At 36.3% G+C, this 18,644-nt stretch overlaps 1 pseudogene; it reads left to right on the top strand.

Annotated features, from left to right (window-relative positions):
• The first annotated feature begins 17,089 nt into the window (after positions 1-17,089).
• LOC114224926 (barrier-to-autointegration factor pseudogene) lies at positions 17,090-17,548 on the top strand (annotated as a pseudogene).
• The last annotated feature ends 1,096 nt before the right edge of the window (positions 17,549-18,644 follow it).

Raw genomic sequence — 18,644 nt, 5'->3', positions numbered from 1 at the left:
GACTTGACCTAATTATGATGACATTTCCACACGTTTTACTCTTGATAAATCTGTGAACAAAGAAAAGACCTGCTCTATCTATGCTAAACCATATCATTGGATTCTGGAACTTGGGGAGATTAGGTTCAAATGAGATGATTGCAATCTTCTTTGCTCACAGGAAAGATAGGAAACTATATTTATCACAAAGTAACTGAAGAATAACTGAAAAACTAGAGGTCTCTTTGATGTTTTGTCTGGATAGAAATAATTCCCTATTGACGAGGAAAATGTGTAACAGAGGAGGCTGAAGAGAAGTTCTTAGCTTGGATAAATATAATGCTTGTTTATTATAAGTATTTTATGTATTCATTTGATAGCATAGACTCTGTCCTGTGGAGTTGGGGGAAGGAATGATTCAAACATATAGTCTATGACCTCTTTCTTCAGTGATTGTAGTTTATTGAATTTTGTTTGAGATAGAGCTGAAGTCTAAAAGAGAGTGGGAAAATGGAGAAGAAAATTCTAGGGAAGGATCAGGTACCTTTGGAGAACAATGCTTATTTAGATAGCATATTACATTTGAACCTATTTAAGGAAAAGAAAAATGAGATTTGCTAAGCTAAACTTTCTTTATAGCTGACATTTATTTGGGGAGAACTTCTTGGTGCCTTATGATATTTTGTGCAGTGAGTCTTCAAAATAGATTGTGAAATTGTAAACCCAGGTATTTGATATATCCTTATTAAGTCTCTTATAACATAAAGTTGGGTTTATTTTTCCAGCTTTGTAAACATTGATAGTTCCAAGTCTTTATTTTTGATAGGCCATTCAGATACGTAGATATCAAATCCTTATCAGATAGGGAGAAGCTATTAAAGGTTCAGGTGTCAACATAAATAATTGCCCTAGAAACTTCTATGACCAGTTAGTAAGGCACAGTGTTTACTTAGGTGTTGTCTTTGTGAAAAGTTCCAAAGAAATATGAAAATAACTTATTAGAGTAGAATCAGGTAAGAATAATTCTATTAAGCTGCCAATCAGGTCTTTATTTGCTTTTATGTAAAACATAACATTAATTCATCAGGAATGAAGAGATATTATTCATCTTGTGTAATTTTTAATTAATAAATGCTCCACATCACCTACTGCATATCACATTTATAAAGTTGTTCATATCCATCCTGAATCTGTTTCTTTACCAGTTTTTAAAATCAATCACATTTACGCTGTCTTCAATTGAAGTTAAGATATAACGCTCCAGTCTAAAGTTCATGAAAGCCTGTATTGTATCATTTTTTTAAGATTTTTTTTATTTATTTGAGAGAGAGAGATTGAGAGAGAGAGCAAGTGAGCACAAGCAGGGGGAGGGGTAGAGGGAGAGGGAGAAGCAGAAGCAGGCTCCACACTGAGCAGGGAGCCTGATGCGGGGCTCCATCCCAGGACCCTGGGATCATGACCGGAGCCAAAGGCAGATGCTTAACTGGCTGAGCCACCCAGGCACCCCTATATTATATCATTTCTTAAGAAAACACAAACGTTTTCAAAAATAAAAACAAAACAAAAGAAAGAAAAGCAAACATTTTAAACTGTGTAAGTTCTGCCCTCTTAATTATTTTTTAAAAAATATTTATGGGGTGTCTGGGTGGCTCAGTTGGGTAGGCATCTGCCTTTGGCTCAGGTCATGATCCCAGGGTCCTCAGATCTAGCCCTGCATTGGCTCCAAGCTCAACGGAGAGCCTATTTCTCCCTCTCCCTCTGCCCCTGCCCTCCACTCGTGCTCTCTCTCACTATCTCTTTCTCTCAAATAAATAAATAAAATCTTAAAACAAATAAAAAATTTAAAAAATATTTATTTATTTATTTGAGAGGGCAGGGGCAAAGAGGCAGAGGAAGAGGGAAAGAGAATCTTAAGCAGATTCCCCTGCTGAGCACAGAGCCCTGGGGCGGGGTTTGATCTCAGGACCCTGAGATTCCAATCTGAGCTGAAATCAGGAGTTGGTAATTTAAAGACTGAGCCATCCAGGTGCCCCTCTGCCCTCTTAATTATTAAAAATCTTCTAAAGACTCATCTGACCTTTCATGTCCTTTTCAGCTTCTAACAGCAGCAAATACCTTCAAAACACCAAAAAAGTAGCTGAATAACAATTTTGTAGAAATTTTTTTTCCATGTATCTTTCAATTATTTGGCCCATTTTATACTGTTAGCTCAATTTGGAGAAAGTCAAATGAAAATTCAATAAAATAGGGACACCTGGGTAGCTCAATAGGTTAAGCATCTGACTTTGGCTCAGGTCATGATCCTGGGGTTCTGGAATCGAGTCCCACATCAGGCTCCCTGCTCAGTGGGGAGGCTGCTTCTTCCTCTGCCTCTGCCCCTCCTCCCTGCTCATGCTGTCTCTCTCTGACAAATAAATAAATAAAGCCTTTAAAAAATTTCAATAAAATATATATTATACATTAGTAAATAGCATATATTCCAGAGTGATCATTTGTTTGATGATCATTTGCTTGATGGTTTGACAGAAAACCAATTAAAATTCAGTTAAACAAAACAAAATATATATTGGTTATTATAATTTAAAGTTCTAGAGTGATGCTTCAGGCAAGGCTGAATCCAGGTACTCAGTTGTTAATCTCTCATGGCTCTGTTTTTCGCTGAGTTGGTTTTGTTTGAAGGTAGGAAACCAGAGGACAAAACAGCCATCGGTCTTTCAATCCTCAATTTAATCAGCTCATATGAAAAGGGATTGCTTCTTTCTAAATAGTTGTAGAAAAAGGTGCTGATTTGATTTTCCTTATTTTAACGTAGTGCACATTTCCATTCCTGAGTAATTATGACTAGGGTCCTGGTACTCTCATTGGCTAGTCTTGGAACTAGCACTAGAGCCACCCTCAGTCAAACATAACTACCAGGAAGAAGGGAAGGAGTGTAGGTCTGCAAAGAAAACCCAGGGTGCAGTTATGAGAATGTGTTTTTTTTGTTTGCTTTTTGTTTTTTTTTTTCCACAGGAACTTGATGGCAGGAAAGTGCAATGTATGTATATACTAAATTAAATGAAGAGTGAAATGTATGCTGTAAGGTGAAAATACCATTGAGCCAAAGAACAGCAGGTTAAAATGGTACACTAATATTTCATAGCAGATCAACATAAAGGATGGTTGCAAAATCTTGACACTGAAAATGTTTGATTGCTGAAGAAAGGCCTTGAAATATAACCAGTCAACATATAAAATACTTGTGATGATACCACCTCAAAAGAATATTTCCTCATCCGTAAGATAATAATTAGTTAATAGTAGATGCATTTATGTACTTTTTATGTGCTGAATTATATTGATACAGAAGGTTTTCTAGATTTTATTGAGCAGTGTTTGTATAATTTAGGTTAATTATATCCAGTCATGGTTTATTGCGATTAATTTAGAGTAGAGACAAAGATGAATAAAAATCTCCTTCCCAGCCTCCACCTCAACTGTGGGAAATAGGAACACTGAATTACAGCTCACTGAAATTTGCCTTTAAATACATTACGTACTTCATAGATATTAACATGAATAAAATTAAACTCCACAGGACTGGAAAAATTAAACTAATGACTTTTTATGTAACCCAAGTTAATGAGTATTTTCTGCCCCAATTTTTTATTAAGGAATCAACCACAGTTTCTTGATTTCCTTCATTGCAGCAGTCTCTATTGTGTGGCTATTTACAAAAATGCTTTATAAGAGCATTTATTGAAGAGGTGCTTCATTTCCACAAACATTGAAATATATTTATTTAGTTTTGCAACTTTTTTAGTAATAAAGATCTTCAAATATTAAGGTTGGCTTTTAACATAGGTGTTTTATAAATTTTTTTTAGTCTCCTGAGTATGTTTTGATATATTAAAATGCTACAGTAAAGAATAGTAACTCATGATTTTGTTTTCTGAGATAAAGGAAGTAAAGAAGAGTGCAGAGGAAGTAAGAAGGAGAAAAGAGGGAAGAAGGAAGGACAGAAGGAGTTTAAAATATGGAGAATATTTGGAAAAAATTCTGTTTTTAAAGAACGTGGTGTTGAAATCCATGTTTGCAGTGTTTTAGAAATAATCCTAGTATTAGAACTAAATAATATGATTAATTAAAAAATTAAAACTAATTAAATTTATACAATATATTGGACAGATATAACCATTAAATAAAATTCTTTGACATCTTTGATAATGAGTTAGCTGCTTTAATGCCTTTGTATGAGCTCATAGCTAAGATCTTAAAGTGAGGACTAACAACTGACATTATTTTGTAGGTAAAATATATAACTGACATTAAGGGAAACTGAAAACCAACCTTTCCTTATCTAATGACGGAATTGAGTGATGAAGTAGTTACTTGGGAGAAGAGCAATGAAGACAGAGGGAATAAAAAATCCAAAGGTCCTGAGGTATATATTTGTATCAAAATCTCAAAAAACCTCATAAAAATATAAAGACAACACACCAAAAGGAAAATAAAAATTATAAAAGAAGTATTTAATAAATTAAAGTTGTACCTTACTTACAGTTAAAGAAATACACATTTTAGAAAAAGAGAAATTTTTGAACAATTAAATTGTCAAAGATTAAGAAAAAAATCATTGCTGGCAAGGATGGCTGCAATTAGCATCATCATCTGCTGTTGGTGGAAGCCTTTGTTGGTTTATCTTTCTAGAAAACAACTTAATGATGTGTATGAAAACACCTGAAAGAGCAAATACTTTTGAACTAGTAATTTCACTTCTCGGAAGCATTAATAAGGCAATAATTTGAGATGAACACAAATATTTATGTGATATGTATTGCAGTTTTCTTTGTAATATGAAAGTATGGAATGATAGCAGAAATAAAATGATTGTGAATTACTAAGTCCTGTTTTTATGTGCCAGGCACAATGAATACTGCTGTGTATGGAATATCTTATGTCTTTCTTTCTAAATTCATATGATGTATAGTTAGTGTTCATTTGTTAATTTCCCTACCACTGTATTTATAATAAGTTAGATTTCCTTGGTGGAATCACCTTTATCTTGTGTAGTAGCCGTGTGATTTAGGAGAACTGACCATATCTGTATCTCCAAGAATGCACCCTGGTTGGCCAAAGTGACTCAATGACTCTGCACTCCCAGTGATTGGTTGGGGATGTGCATGTCACCTTCCTGGCTCAAACAGAGTAAATCCCAGAACTTTTGATGACTGACTGAGGGAGAATAGCTTTCCTGTTGCTCTCTTGCTCTTCTTTTTTCCCCATTCCTCCAAACATTGCTAAGATATCCATCCCTTTCCCTAATCAGATTTAGTTTATTCTTATTGCATTCCTATTGCATTAAAAAAGTTTCTCTACCGTACTATGAATTTCACTCTGCCCTACATCATTCATTAACTCAAGTCATGAATTTTTAACTTGTGGCGCCTGTTGTCAGCATTCGGATCCATCTCATTGCCTGGGCTGTGTTTCTTACATAAAAGGTTCTTAATATTTGAGAGACCAGAGTTTGTGAAGAGTTAATGTTAAAAAAGAACAAAGGCTCTACCTTAACCTACTTAGGCTGAAAAATATGGTTTCCCACCAATTTCACCAGAAAGGGTGAATGACTTGATAATTGTTCTCCTACTTCTTCTAATTAGGAAAATTTCCTGCTGGTGACAGCTTGAAAGCACCTCTAAAGTTTCATGTCAAATGCAGAGGAAAGAAATAGGTTGAATTTGTTTTTAAATTGGCGAATTTAAAATTGTTATTAATTCTGAAATAGTTTGTCATGTGTCATCCTCTGTCACTTTTTTCTTTCCATAATGAGAGCTGAGGAAAGGGAACTTAACTTGCACATTGAATGACAACAGATGGTAGGAGTTCTTGGTCCGGACTGACATCTCTGAGAATAGGAAAGCCCAAGGCCAGAGTTGTCTTGGTCTTGCTCCGTTCCTACATAAATTAAATCCCAAGCACCATTCCAGGTTTACATCTTACAAATATGAATGCCTAGAGTCTATTTCTATTTTGCATTACCATTTAACAAATATACATAGATTTCTAAGGAACAGTTTGCTTATCTCATCTTCTCTTTTTCATGATCTCCTAAGAGCCACATTTGCCACATGATCTTCCTAAAATACATATCTTCTTGCGCCATTTCCCTGTTTTATCATATTCCTACCATCTTTAGGGTAAAATCCAAATTTCACGGCATGGCATTCAAGAACCTTCACGATATGGCCTTACCTTACTGCTAAAATCTCTTCTAAAACAATTTTGTAAACATTCTCTTTTCAAATCCTATATACCTAACCACTTGCCTATCCTTGAAGGTGGCGTGTTGTTTCTTATTCCTTTGCCTTTGCTTATGATGTTCCCTCTGCCAACTATGGCCTTTCCCAGTTTCTTCATTGGGTGACTTCTAAACTGAAGGTTCACAGATTCCATCTTTTCTAGCAGGACTTTCCTAAACATTCTCTATGTTTCTTCAGCATTTGAACTTGCCATTAACATCATCCTTATCAATTGACAAATCCAAAGGTGGACGTGGACTTATTTTCTTCTCCCGAATGACTGATACAATTGGGTATTCAGTACATGCTCAATGAATATTTGTCTAATGAACTAAATTAATTTTCCAACTTTACATTCCTTAGAGCATAGGGGTATAGTTATGAATATATATATGCCACTGCCTCAGTGAGAAGACTAAAATGAACAAGAAATGATTGCCCCAAGCCACTATGACAGTTTATACCCTTTTCCCTGGGGCATTAGAGTGAAAACATTTGAGAAGACATCATTAAGAAAAGATTCTAAGGCATCTGGACTAAGATGCTAACGCATGCTAAGTCATTTGGACTTTGTCCAGAGGGTGATATGACCAGCTTACTTGTTAGTCAGCTCATGGCTGACTGCTAATGGGTTGGTGAAGATGTAAACTGGGAGAAGAAACAAAATGGGGTCTTTTGTATTAAGTAGAATCGAATTTATTCTGATTTAACTTTATGACTATGGGTAAAGAAAATGAGGGATTATAATAACTCCAGGTTTCTGCTTGAATAATTAGAATGAACATTACAGTATTTACTTAATTAAAATAACAGGACAAAGTAAAAAAAAAAAAAGGAAAAAGAAAATCACAGGCCAAAGATCTGCTTTTGTATATTTTGAATTTAGATGCCCAGAGAGAATAAAAGATGAGTATCTAGGAAAACTTTCTTTTGCAACATTTTGTAAATTAGTTTGAGATATTGCTAAGTTCTTGGGGGTAGCTATAAAAAGAAAAATAAGTAGCAAAATGATTTTGAGAAAGTTTTAAGATCATGATAATGCTGGTTTCCATTTCATTTCATGACAAGAAATATGTCTTAGCCTGGCTTGTTTGTTTTAGTTGGTTTTACTGTGTGTGAAATACTTAAAGATACCATGTTGCATTAACAGATTGAAGCATCTAGTCATATTGCAGTGTTAACCATGTTAGTTTCTTAAACTAGCACTGTTGGGAAAAATGAAGGTTCTGGTAAAGAAATGATTGGCATCACTTAATTTCACATACATCTTCAAATTTCATATCAGCGTATAATAAATGGTGGCAAAATAAGATGAAATTGAGTGTATTATGTTCATACTAAAATTTTAAGAATCACTCAAGTTGGAAACAAGATTTTATATTTTAAAATAAAAATATAATCAAAAGAACAACCCATAAGCACATCTCATTTTTTGCAAGAATATTTGAAAATGCTCTTTATGTGCACAAATTTAATCATATCAGACATGGAACAATCCACTTCAGAGTATATGTCATTTTCTTGCAAGAAGAAAGATAGAAGTAGGCACAAGTTCATTCTTGTTTTTTAATGTGGGTATTTTCGTGCTCTTCTTTATTCTGTCACATTGCATAATATATTCTAGGCTGAAAACATTTTCTCAGTAAGACTGGATTTTAGTCAATCTGAGATAGAAATACAAACTGTGGGGATGTTAAATTGAATTAACCACTTTAAGGAAAATATTTACTTTCCTATAATATCTTGGAATGGGATTTTTTTGGAATAGTCTTGTTACTTATGTTATCTTGGGGGATTTCTTTCTTACTTATTTTCATAAGACCAATATTTGCACAAAATAGAGAAATTATCATTGTTAAAAAAGAACTAATTTTGTCTCTCCTTTTCTCCCTTCTCCCTAAAACAAAACAGAAAAATGATCTAGTTAGTCACTTTGGAAATCATGACACAGTTTCACGGTTACCTTTTAGCTGTGTCATGTTTGAATTCTAAAGCTGGAGGTATGTGGTAATGGAGCCTTTACATTTTGAGGAACGAGAAAATGAATTGTATCATATAAATACCCTAAGATTTAGTAAACGCTAAGAGAGTACCATGTGATTTAATAAATAATAGGCATCACTGGGTAGATAAACTTTTTTTCACTAAAATTATAAAATACCCGTATGTGGCCTTACAATAAACCATGCTCATATTTTCATTTCAATTTTACAGTCATTGTCTGTTGTGGTAGATGTTGTTGGTGATCTGTCTGTAACCCCTTTCCTTTAGTGTCTCCCAAACAAACTCATTTACTTGAATTATTACATCAGACTTTGCCTCTGGGGCCACCTAAACGAAGATCTTTTCTTTTCTTTCTAAAGTTTTGTTAGAAAATGAACCGGAATAGCGTGAAAAAATAGACAAACAGACTTCTAAAGAAAATTGTAGCTAAGGGGGAGAAAGGTAGCGTTCAGAATATTCACATGGCTTAGACACAAAGAGGCAGAAATAAAATATTTGAGATCTGCTTTTAGTCTAAAATTTAAGAAAGTCAAAAATATAGATCTGGCTTTACCAACAGTCTGTATTAAAGTTATGGAAGGAAGCAGAACAAAAGAGTGAGATACATTTTTGTATTTTTGCCAAAACAAAACAGAAAAAACAGCTATTTTGACAAGAAGAGATACTATACTGTGAATATTTTTGCTAGTATTTGAAATTTATGTCAGAGGTACATTTGAAGTGACCAAATTAAGGGAAGGCATAATTTGTGTTGCATCTGGAAAGGCTTTTTCCTTTCGTCTGCTGGAATAAAAAATGTAAAAATCTTAATCAGCCTCATATAGCATGAGAATGAATAGAAGGATAAGTTACCTAAATGCTTCTCCTTAGCAGTGGAAGTGGAATGAAAGTTAAAATAGATCAGTGCTTTCTAAAATTCTGTTTCATCTTCTTAATCAGGGACAGAGTATGCACTTGTTTGGTTTAATTAGCTGCTGACTGGAGGAGATAGCAGGGGCTAGCTGCGAAGCCTGCAGGGGGAGGGGGGGTGTATTGTCAACCAGCCATCACTGTGCTTTCATAGTAACATACCTGAGTTAAAACACTTAACTTATTATCTAGCAATTTTGGTATTTGACCTTATTTAGCAATCTGTTACTTTATCTTTTCAAAAAAATTACACGCTTTACCACTGTTTTTTTATTAGGTAACTTTCTTGAACTTTCACAAGAAACATACTTAGAATTTTAGAATATGTACCGTAAGCTCTGAATTAAAATACACATAAATGTAATTATTGGTTAATTCTACTCAGTCCAATTTTAATTTTATTTTTAGTTATGTGTGATTCCTTCCGATAGAGGAGAGAAAGTGATTGAGGAACTCAAACGGCAACTGTATGATTGAAACTGTTCAAAGTCAAGCGTCTGCATATTCTTTCAGCTATATTCAAATACTCCCAGGTAAGAATATGTGATTGTTTATATACTCACCACCATTTTGAAAAAAGATTTGAAACTATAAACAATGTTTTTATTTTGTACCAAATATTTAAAAAGATAGTTTTATTGCAGAATATGGTAAAATACATTAAAGCAAAATACAATTAAAATCACAAATGAGCCTGTTTTTGTAAAAATAACTTCTTGGGATGCTTGTGTGGCTCGGTCGGTTAAGTGTCCGACTCTTGATCTCGGCTGAGGTCTGGCTCTCAGGGTCGTGAGTTCAAGCCCCGAGCTGGGCTTCACACTGGGCATGGAGCCTACTTAAAAACAATAAAAATAAATAAAAACAAAAAACTTCTGTTATCATTTTGTTCTATATCACTTAATGTTTTGTTGGTTTTCCCCTTTAAACAAAGTTGGGATATGTATTCTTTGCTGAATTTCTTTATTATTTTTGTCACAAATCTATTTTGTTCTGAGAATATGAATTAATGTTTCACATTTTTTGTTAATATAAACATAAATAATTTAAAAATATTTTTTAGATTGTGTTTATTATTCAGACAGTATCTTTATAGATAGATTGGTATGTATGTCACTCATTTTGCATTGGGAGAGTTACTAAAATTAGCATCACTGACTCAATGGCTATAATATTTCAAAGGCTTTTTATTATTTCTGAATTTGCCTCCAGAAAGTAGTAATGAGTTACAGTTTTTACAGTTTTCGTTACCATTTTTGAAAATGTTTGTTGTTCCATGACTTAAAATATTTTCATTCAAAGAAATTCCCAAACAAAACCTAGTTTGTGTTGCAGAAGAAATTCAAAATTAAGTCAATAATCTAAATTTTACTTGTAAGCAGTAGCACTCTCTATTCACATATATTCGGCCAATATATCCCTTACATAACGAAGTGTATAAGAAAAGCAAATATTACATATGTATAACTTTCTGCACTGTCTAAAAATACATTATTTATAAGTAATAACAAATATATTTTATTCAATTAGTATTTAGTGAAAATTTATTACTGTACTAAGCCTAAGTGCTATGATTATTTGATTATTATTGATGGTGGTTGTGATAGTAGACATTAAGGACAGGAAGGTATAGAAGTATTTTCTTATCTCTTTCAATTTTCAATAAAATGTGGCAAGATGGGCGCCTGGGTGGCTCAGTTGGTTAAGCGACTGCCTTCGGCTCAGGTCATGATCCTGGAGTCCCGGGATCGAGTCCCGCATCAGGCTCCCTGCTCAGCGGGGAGTCTGCTTCTCCCTCTGACCCTCTTCCCTCTTGTGCTTTCTCTCTCTCTCTCATTCTCTCTCTCTCAAATAAACAAATAAAATCTTTAAAAAAAATGTGGCAAGATAAGAAACATATTTCAGTTCCTTAGGTAAAAGTAGAATGTGCTAGGTGCCAAGAACACTTCACAAATGAGAGCCCAGTTGAGTTGTGCTTTTTAGAGTAGGTAGAACTTTGATGGGTGAGCATTTAAATGGAGGGTGAAGTTGGAGCAAAGATACACAGCTGAGAAAGAAAGGGGGGTATTCAGGAAATAGGAAAGATAAGGTAGATAGAGCAGAGTGATGGGAAATATGTTCTGTATTTGGACTTCTCTACTTAGGCATTTATATTTCATCATTATACATTGAAGGAACAATTGCAGGGGAATCAGATGGTTCATGCAGTCCTCTAAGAAGCTTAATATAGAAGTGGTATGTGTGTTAGACTAAGGAAGGGAGAGCAAACCCAAAGGAAGGGAGAATGATTTGTAGACTTTTCCTTTTATTTTCATCAGCATTTGTTAAACACTTGCTGTTTGCCAAGTACTTGAAGAACTTGAGGAACTGTAGAAAAAAAGATGAAGACATAATCTTTATTCCTGAGGAACTTTTAGTGTGGGGGATGAGACATGCATGACCAACAAATAAATTGTGTAATAATTGAATCACATTTTTAAAAAAATATTTCAATTATTTATTTGAGGGGGGAGGGGCAGAGGGATTAGTAGACTCCCCACTGAGCAGGGAGCCCGGGGAGGTGTAGCTCGATCCCTGGACCCTGAGATAATGACCTGAGCCGAAGGCAGATGCTTAACCAACTGAGCCACTCAGGCGCTCACAATTATTCACATTTTTAGATAGACTAGTTGGTAACTAATTATGTAAAGATGCAGGTACTAGATTATCAACTGGTGGGGTTTCCTCAAAGACATGAAGTCTGATCAAGGTTACCGAGGAAGCAGTGTTTCTAAACGTTGGAAGAATTCAAACAAGAAGCAATGGAAATTTTATCTAGGGTGAGAATAGTGTAAATAAAAACCAAGGCAGTGAAACTCTCACTCTTTGCAGATAATGTGATACTTTATGTGGAAAACCCAAAAGACTCCACCCAAAACTGCTAGAACTCATGCAGGAATTCAGTAAAGTGGCAGGATATAAAATCAATGCACAGAAATCAGTGGCATTCCTATACAGCACCACCAAGACAGAAGAAAGAGAAATTAAAGAATTGATCCCATTTACGATTGCCCCAAAACCATAAGATACCTAGAAATAAATCTAACCAAAGAGGCAAAGCATCTGTGCTCAGAAAACTATAAAATACTCATGAAAGAAATTGAGAAAGACACAAAGAAATTGAAAAACGTTCCATGCTTATGGATTGGAAGAACAAAAATTGTGAAGATGTCAGTGCTACCTAGAGCAATCTACACATTCAATGCAGTCCCTTTCAAAATACCATCCACTTTTTTCAGAGAAATGGAACAAATAGTCCTAAAATTTGTGTGGAACCAGAAAAGACCCCGAATAGCCAGAGGAATGTTGAAAAAAGAAAAGCAAAGCTGGTGGCATCACAATTCCCAACATTAAGCTCTATTACAAAGCTGTCATCATCAAGATGGTATGGTACTGGCACAAAAACAGACACATAGATCAGTGGAACAGAATAGAGAGCCCAGAAATGGACCCTCAACTCTGTATTCAACTAATCTTCGACAAAGCAGGAAAGAATGTCCAGTGGAAAAAAGACAGTCTTTCAACAAATGGTGTTGGGAAAATTGGACAGCCACATGCAGAAGAATGAAACTGGACCATTTCCTTACACCACACACAAAAATAGACTCAAAATGGTTGAAAGACCTAAATGTGCGACAGGAGTCCATCAAAATCCTGGAGGAGAACACAGGCAACAACCTCTTCGACCTCAGCCGCAGCAACTTCTTCCTAGAAACATCGCCAAAGGCAAGGGAAGCAAGGGCAAAAATGAACTATTGGGATATTGGGACTTCATCAGGATAAAAAGCTTTTGCACAGCAAAGGAAACAGTCAACAAAACCAAAAGACAACCGACAGAATGGGAAAAGATATGCAAATGACATATCAGATAAAGGGCTAGTATCCAAAATCTATAAAGAACTTTTCAAACTCAGCCCCCAAAGAACATATAATCCAATCAAGAAATGGGCAGAAGACATGAACAGACATTTTTCCAAAGAAGACATCCAAATGGCCAATAGACACCTGAAAAGGTGCTCACCATCACTTGGCATCAGGGAAATCCAAATCAAAACCTCAGTGAGGTACCCCACCTCACACCAGTCAGATGGCTAAAATTAAGAAGTCAGGAAACTACAGATGTTGGCAAGGATGTGGAGAAAGGGGAACCCTCCTATACTGTTGGTGGGAATGCAAGCTGGTGCAGCCACTCTGGAAAACAGTATGGAGGTTCCTCAAAAAGTTGAAAATATAGCTACCTTATGACCCAGCAATTGCACTACTGGGTATTTACCCAAAAGATACAAATGTAGTGATCCGAAGGGGTACATGCACCCCAGTGTTTATAGCAGCAATGTCCACAATAGCCAAATTTGGAAAGAGCCAAGATGTCCATCGACAGATGAATGTATAAAGATGTGGTATATATACACAATGGAATATTATGCAGCCATCAAAAAATTGAAATCTTGCCATTTGCAATGATGTGGATGGAACTAGAGGGTATTATGCTAAGCGAAATAAGTCAATTAGAGAAAGACATGTATCATATGATCTCACTGATATGAGGAATTCTTAATCTCAGGAAACAAACTGAAGGTTGCTGAGTGGTGGGGGTGGGAGGGATGGGGTGGCTGGGTAATAGACATTGGGGAGGGTATGTTCTATGGTGAGCGCTGTAAATTGTGTAAGACTTGAATCACAGACCTGTACCTCTGAAACAAATAATACATTATATGTTAAAAAAAAAAAAAGAAGATAGTAGGAAGGGAAAAATGAAGGGGGGAAATTGGAGGGGGAGACAAACCATGAGAGACTATGGACTCTGAGAAACAAACTGAGGGTTCTAGAGGGGAGGGCGGTGGGAGGATGGGTTAGCTTGTTGATGGGTATTAAAGAGGGCACGTACTGCATGGAGCACTGGGTGTTATACACAAACAATGAATCATGGAACACTACATCAAAAACTAATGATGTAATGTATGGTGATTAACATAACATAATAAAATAAAATTAAAAAAAAGAGGAAGCAAACATCTGACTGAAAAAAAAAAAAAACCAAGGCAGTGGTATAAGTGCGGGGGGGGTTAAGGGGGGGTCTTTTACATTAGGCAAGAGGGGCATGTTGTTGGAATTAAGAAAAATGGGGAAAATAGAGCAAAAGGGATTTTTTTTCTTGGTAAAATTATAGGTTTGGTTTTGAACACTGAGGATTTTTCTGCCCTCTCTCGCTGTGTTTTGTTTGTAGCTTTCATTGCAATTCCTTATATAATTGAGGATTCATTTATTTATTATTAAAATTGATTTGAGTTTCCTTAAAATGAAAGTAAAAGTACAGTAAGGGTAAAAACAAGTTATACCAAACAAAACATGAACTATGATTAAAGATTAATAATCACTGTATATATAATTCAGCTTTAGCCTTTTCAGCACGGCAGAAGTAGATATATGTTCTTGCCCTAAAAGCTTAGATAAATTTATTATAGGAGTCTTAGTGTAATGGACAGGAAAAGTGTCCTTATTACTTAGAGGTATTTAAAATTTTCATTGTTGAAAGGAAGGGAACTTTGATAATACCTAGTTATAGGTAGGGCCGTTTGTGGAAGCTAAGAATTCACTTTCTCCAGGAAGTCTTCTCTCACTTTTGGAACCTGGACCAGATCCTTCTATGTGCTATGTACCTTAACCCAGTTTACATTCCTCTGTCATACCGTGCATGTGGTCTTGTCTGTTATTCCCAGAGACTCTAAGATTCTTGAGGATTGGCTCCTCATTTATCATTACAGTTATAAACTTAGATCTAAATAAAACCCACCACAATGTTAGTTTTATAGAGGATACTCTATAAATATTTCTTAAATGCTAACCTGAATCATTTCCATGGCTTGTCTTAATTCTTTTTGACCGAGCCTTGACATTTTTGTGAGCTCCGTATTAGTTTTCTGTTGCTGTATGGTAAATCACTTCAGAACTTAGCAGCTTAAAACAGTGCTTGTGTATTATCTTATGGTGTCTGGACACAGTTTAGCGGTGCCTCTGGCTCTGGTCTCTCATGATGCTGCGGTCATGCTGTCAGCTGGAACTACAGTCATTTCAGAGCTCACCTGGGACTGAAGAGTCCACTTCCAGGCTCAGCCATGGAGGGGGGGCCCTCTCTGTAGGGCTGCCTCACCGTATGGAAGCTAGTTTTACCTGGCACAAGCAGTCCAAGAGGGAGCAAAAGTGAGCACGCCTATGGAAACAACATTCCTTTACAACCAAATGTAGGAAGTGTCATTCCATGTGCAGTGAGTTGAGTGATGGCCCCCAAAAATATGTTCCAGTCCTAACCTGTGGTATTTGTGAATGTGACATTTGTAAAGAGTCTTTGAAGATGTAATTCAACTAAGGATCTTGAGTGCAAACATCCTGGATTAACTAGAGGAGCCCTAGTAATCTAATGACTTGTGTCCTTATGAGAGGAGAAGACCTTGTGAAGGCAGAGGCAAGGACTCGTGTGATGCCACCACACGTCAAGGACCACTGGAGCCACCAGAACCTGGAAGAGGCAAGGAACAAAATCTCCCTATGAGCCTTTAGAGGCAGTGTAGCCTTCCTGACACCTTGATTTCAGTTCTGACCTCCAAAACTATGACAGAATACATTTCTGTTGTTTTAAGTCATCCAGTTCGTGGTTATTTGTTATGACAGCCACAGGAAACGAATATACCACCACTTCTGCCATCTTCAGTATTGTAGAAGTGAGTCATAGGTCCAGCCCACATTCAAGGGCAGGGGATCACAAAAGGGCATCAGTATCAAGAGGCAGAGATTATTAGAAGCCGTCCTTAGAGGTCTACGGCCTATTCTATCAGATTTCTAGATACCTCCATTTGGTGTATCTATGTCGATGGACCCAACTCAATAGGTCAGAGATTATAATTGTCTCACATTCTTTAAAGTATCCTACCTCTCTGGTTAGAATTACTATCCATTTGGATGGTCAGATTGGGAAACTTAGAGTCAACTTGAATTCTTTTTTTATTAATACCTATAACCTGTAGTTGGTTAACCAGTCTTTTTCACTCTACTCCTTAAAATTTTCTCACTTATCTCTCTTTGCAATCTCTCTTTTACTGATTACTGGTTTCTATTATTTCTTCAAACTAGCCAAATGGCTGCTAAGCTGTTAGACTGTGAGTTTTTCCCCTTCAAACCTTTCCCAGCAAAGGGGCTTTTGAAAACCCAAATAGGATTATGCCACTCCCTTTATGTAACATTCTCAGGAAATAGAAGACCCTTGCCATCTGGAACTTGACTTTATAAAATTCAACCTTCATCTTTTTAATGTAGAGCAATAAAATTATATAAAATTGTCCAAATATATTGTGTTCTTTCATTTGTGCTTGCCTTTGTCTGGGGTTCTCTTTCTCCAGTAATCAAACAGATTTTGTTTGTTTTTACAACGAGCAGAATGTCTAATATCATGACCAGGACAGAATAGGTTTTCATCTGTGTAAACTAATGTTAAAGAAGAAAGAGTTGAAGACAGAAGAGGACTAACATCAATAAAATGGCTAACTTTACCGATTAGCCTAAGATGGAAACAATGAAAGAGAAAAGGAAATGATGGACTCATCCTGAGGCAAGACTGGGAAATTTAGGAGTAGGTGAGGGCAAATGCCTGTTAAGGGTAAATGTGCAGAAGTAGAAAGTCAAGAATGTATGATGGGAAGAGAAAGTTTCGTTTTTGAGATCATAAATGAAGTTTAGATTCAACTGTGAATAGAATGTGGTTTTAAGCTTTTAGGAGTATTAAAAGATACATCCTCATGGACATTACAGTCTATTAGGCAGAAAGAGTGAGGAATAGAATGTAGTCATTCAAGATAGTGAGGAGTAGAATAAAGATGACAGAAATGGCTAGTGGGTTGGCGGTATCGGTGGGAGCAGCCGGGTGGCGGGAGGAGCCGTTACAGGAGCCGGAGCTGCCGATTAAGCTGATCAAGATGACAACCTCCCAAAAGCACCGAGACTTCGTGGCAGAGCCCATGGGGGAAAAGCCAGTGGGAAGCCTGGCCGGGATTGGTGAAGTCTTGGGCAAGAAGCTGGAGGAAAGGGGCTTTGACAAGGCCTATGTGGTCCTTGGCCAGTTTCTGGTGCTAAAGAAAGATGAAGATCTCTTCCGGGAATGGCTGAAGGACACATGTGGTGCCAATGCCAAGCAGTCCCGGGACTGCTTCAGGTGCCTTCGAGAGTGGTGCGACGCCTTCTTGTGAGGCTCTCTTGGGGAGCCCCCAGTCCCTAGCCCCAGCATTGAGTCTCCGGAGTTTGCAGCCGCATGGGGACTCCTCCCCTGTCCTCTACAAAGGAAGAGATTGCTGTTGTACTCACTTTTGATGTACTTCAAGGTCTTCTGGGAGTTCTCTCCCCTCACCATTTCAACTTTTTTGAAATTCCCGCTCTTGCATGCATCTCCCTTGTTCCCCTGCCAGTTTCGTGTCAACAATTTCAGCTTTTCCGAGTGGATTCCTGGCCCTTCTTTCACCCCCTGCCCCCACTGGTCTGTTTTATGCTATTTGGCTCCTTTTTTTGGCAGAATAGTTACTGTCCTTGTAAAGTTTTTTAAATCAATAAAGTCAGTGGCCTTCAAAAAAAAAAAAAAAAGATGACAGAAATGTAATGCAGTGTTAAGAAAATAGCAGAAAAGAACTAGAATTATAATTTCTCCTGCCCCTTTCTGTTGTAATAAGACTAAAGCACTCTTGTCTGAAGAGAGTCTCGAGGGAGATCCTTCAGTGGAGAGCTAATTCAAATTCTATTCAGGAGATGAATTATGCTTTATCAGAATTTAAATACAAAAGAAAATAACCTTTAAGCCATTGAAGAAATAGAAGAAAACCATTTTGCCGCCACTGACCTTTGGCTGTACATTTAAAATTTATGTTCAGTATATCTGTATATGTAAATGATACTTCTCCAATAATTAATGATGTTCAGATTAATCTTTATCCATATAATAACTTTACTTTTCATTTAATGAAGAGATTTAGAGGAATAAATGTCCTGTACATTTATGTAATATGTAATTGTAATGAATGACTTCTTTATAAATTAACTGCTATTTGAATGAAATAGTGCAACCTAGCAAAGTGGTTTTTGTCAAATATCTTGGTCTCGAACCATGAGAGACGATAGACTCTGAAAAACAAACTGAGGGTTCTAGAGGGCAGGGGGGTGGGGGGGTGGGTAAGCCTGGTGATGGGTATTAAAGAGGGCATATTCTGCATGGAGCACTGGGTGTTAAACGCAAACAATGAATCACGGAACACTACATCAAAAACTAATGATGTAATGTATGGTGATTAACATAACAATAAAAAAATTTAAAGAAAAAATATCTTGGTCTCCTTGTTGCAAAGTGGTGAACTATGGGCCTTTTAATGTAAACTAATAATTCCTATTTTAAGGGTATCA

The sequence above is a fragment of the Eumetopias jubatus genome, unplaced genomic scaffold, assembly GCF_037043125.1.
Source record: "Eumetopias jubatus isolate StellerSeaLion01/CBP00866 unplaced genomic scaffold, mEumJub1_p1.0 scaffold_3, whole genome shotgun sequence".
NCBI lineage: Eukaryota > Metazoa > Chordata > Mammalia > Carnivora > Otariidae > Eumetopias > Eumetopias jubatus.
The sequence above is the reverse complement of the archived record's forward strand: the minus strand, read 5'-3'. Positions and strand labels throughout refer to the sequence as shown.